Consider the following 3,910-nt stretch of genomic DNA (forward strand, 5'->3'; position numbering starts at 1 on the left):
CATGAAAGGTGGGTTGGAAAGGTGACACTCTGGGCAGTTTGGAAGCTCAAGAGACCAATGCCTGTAGGGGACATGCAGCCTAAGAACTCCACTCAGGAGTGGGTGGATTGGAAGGTCTGGACCCAGGCAACACAAAGATGTTTTGACTCCTCTGAGTTATTGATTCATTTTGACATCTCATGGCCACTGGTGGAAACATTTACAAGTAACGTTTTGGCGTATGACCCTGACATGAGGCTAAGCGTTTCAAAATACAGTACACAGTTTATTTTATCTTATCGCCTCGACCTGCTGCACCCTGAGTCTAATGGAGCCAATTCGCCTTTTTCACTTCCCACCCAATTCGCCCATTTTGTGTCTAAAAGGCATGAAGTAACACAGGTGCAAGCAAAACATTAATGAGGGTTTCCAACTCTAATCCATTTGGTGATCCAGTGCTAGGGCCCTCGTTAATGTTTTGCTTGCACCTGTGTTACTTCCTGCCTTTTAGACACAAAATGGGTGAATTGCGTAGGAAGTAAAAAAGGTGAATGTGGCTGCTGACATTGCTTTGCATCATGTGGATGGCAGGTGAGGAGATGTAACGCTGTTCTTGAACACCTGGAGGGAGAAGGGAGGAGTGGGAGGAGGGAGGAGGGAGGAGGGAGGAGGGAGGAGGGAGGAGGGAGGAGGGAGGAGGGAGGAGTGGGAGGAGGGAGGAGAGTAGACGGGGGAGGAGGGAGGAGAGTAGACAGGGGAGGTTAAGTGAGTGAAGGTCGAAAGAGGGGAAACTGAATTCTTCACCTGTGCTACACAGTGGTTTCTCACATCCCTGTCATTTGCTGTTCCTCAAGTGTTCCTCGTGTGTGTGTGTGTGTGTGTGTGTGTGTGTGTGTGTGTGTGTGTGTGTGCGCGTGCGTGCGTGCGTGCGTGTGTGTGTGTGTGTGTGTGTGTGTGTGTGCGGTTTGTTGTGTCCGCCCACTTCTAACAAACCGTGTAGGCGTGTGTGTGTGTGTGTGTGTGTGTGTGAACACGCACACTGGCAGGCATGTGGGTAAATGTTGATTTGACGACCACTCGTACATCCGCATTATGCTTCTTCTCAGCCTACCTGGCTACCTCTCTACAGAGCACGCCGGCTGCCTGTCATGACATGTCGAACCCAAACCACTCTGACCTCACTGATCCCCACATCATCCACATTAGTCTTGCAGCTGTGTGAGTCTAGTAGCTGGGCTCTGTCAGGCTGATCAACCCTGAGCTAGAAGACTCTTATCAAGGCAGCTCAATTAGGCTTGACCCCAGCGTGTGATGGGGGAGGCCTGCATGTAGATAGATGAGGAAGTGGGTTTAACGTTGATAAATGGCGTCACTGTGGCTGCCTATATAGCATTTCTCCTCCAGGACAGCCCCCCGTGAGAGGGCGAGCAAACAAGGACTCCCCTCAGGTCAAAATAGCCTCCAGTGTTCCAGGACAGCAGAAAGCAGCGTTTACATGCTAACTCCCCAGTTCACTGTCAAACGCAAACAAAAGAGGCTCACGCACACGCACATACACTCTCACACCTTCTCGTTAAAAGCAATGCACATGGACATTCAAAACGTGCACAAACACTATGCACACACACACACACACACACACACACACACACACACACACACACACACACACACACACACACACACACACACACACACACACTCCCTTGTACACTCCCATTCCCATTCCCACACTCTCCACTTAATAATTTTCCAATTGTGCATGAAGTTCTGGCTCCCTCTCGGCCCTCCTCCTGGGACAGGATGAGACCTGGGAGTAGGGACGCACGCCGGACGGATGGAGCCTTTCCGTTTTGTAACGACGGGCAGCTCCTCCTCTCTCCCTCCCCAGCCTCCCATGAAGCCCCCCCCCCCCCCACACACACACTCTCTCTCTCTTATCTGTACCTCCCACATGTCTTGGCTGACCGTCCTGATTTCAGCAATAAAGAAGTGCTTGGCCCAACACACCCAAACGTCACAACCAATTAGGTTTTTGCACTTTGATATCTGAGCCACAATCAAAACCGACTGTATCTATCTGCCAACTCGAGCACTCTTCCAGCGAGGCATTTGTCTCTGGGATTTTTGGTCAGTGTTTGTTTTGCCAACATAGAGACACGCTACATCCCATGTCAATCCCACTCGCGTGTGCCGTTATTTACATGTGAGTGAGCATGCAGCGTGAAGACCATGTTTATGTTGACTTCTGATGCAACTGTGATAAGCCTGGAGAGGTCTTTTGTGGTGCTGATGGGATCTTCAGCTTATGCCGCTGTCTCAATGAGCTGTTTGCATCCTTCCTCTTTATCTGCTCAGAATGATCTGCAACACGACGCCTGCTGCCTGCTATCTTCACACACACAGCCTGAAGGACCAATTATCTCCTGTTAGACTTGGCTGGAGTGCCAGTGTATCTGCTGTGCTTCAGATTGGCCAACACCACTATTGGCTCTTTACATCACCGTACAGTGACTACTGAGGTCTAGACTCTATATGCTATACAGCTGTTCAGTATCATATAGTGAGGTAGCCATATGACTATGTGTTGAATATTATTTCCCTGGATTGGATGTTCATGATTACACCAGCTTGTCTCAATGAGGCCATTTACACCTAGACTCAGCTCTCAGTCTTAATCAGTTTCACTACCTTTGGTGGTTAGGTGGCGCTGTTGGCGCCGCTCACCAAACATCTGGAAACCGAGACTAATTTACACCTGGCACTAGCATACGTTTTCTGTGATCAGATTGCAATCGGACAGTGCTTGACCACATTAGCCTGATCTCATTTACACCTGGCGTTAGCATGCGTTTTGGGTGATCAGATTGCAATGTGATTGCAATCTGATCACCCAAAACGGGTATCCTCTCAACACGCATACAGTTGCGGATTGAGAGGACACATCGCATTTACACTTGTGTTCAATGTGGTCACAATGTGTCCCTGACCACCTCCGGACGTGGTTTGACCGATCAGATTGCAATCAGTCTTCAATGTGTCTTGGAGGCGTTTACACCTGTACTTTCAAGTGGTCAAGCACTATCTGATTGCAAGATCTGATCTGATCACAGAAAATGCATGTTAGTGCCAGGTGTAAATGGAAAGTGCCACAATATAAGGAGAAGCCAAAATGGTTAACACTGAAATTGGTGATGTCTATGCTATAATTTTAAGGAGATTATTACAATGTGCAGTAGCCTATAAACACAGACATATTTAAACCATAGACTGTATAAAAATATGGACGTAGCCACCATGATGTCACCAATTGGTTTGTGGACTCCCATTTTGAAGCCTCGAGTTTATAATTTTGACCGTTGACCGAGCTGGGGCTACCTGTCACTCAAAGTGGCCACGCCCTTAATTATGCATAACCTTAATTAACTCATTCTCTGCCAGGGTCATTTCGGTCTGTGTGCTCCCAGTGCCAGGATTTTGAGCATATTTCCTGATCTTCCAGGACCCACAGAATATTCTGTGCTAGGAATAAAATTACACAACATATCTCACAATAAAGCAGAGACTCTCTTCTTACCCCTTGTAAAAAACTGAAACTCTACCATGTTTCCTTGTTTAGTTACAAGCAGTGGAAGTTAGCTTGTTTTCACTAAAAATGCCCTCCTTGGAACAGAAATAGGAGAAAAAGAGGTTTTTAGTGAAGGACACCATTTCAAGCAGAACTCTCTTTTGAGCCTTTTATTTTTTGCCTCAGTGACACATCAGACACATTATACAGTATTTGTTTTCCCAAATAAATAAATAAAAATAAATAAATAAGAGAATGTATTTGAGGGAGCTGTGTCGGTCCATCCCGCCCAGTGAGCGGCTACAGAGAGAGAGAGAGAGAGAGTCTGGCCCCTGGGGTTTCTTGACAGATGAGGCTTGGCCG

The sequence above is a fragment of the Poromitra crassiceps genome (genome assembly GCF_964638095.1).
Source record: "Poromitra crassiceps genome assembly, contig: HAP1_SCAFFOLD_1854, whole genome shotgun sequence".
NCBI lineage: Eukaryota > Metazoa > Chordata > Actinopteri > Beryciformes > Melamphaidae > Poromitra > Poromitra crassiceps.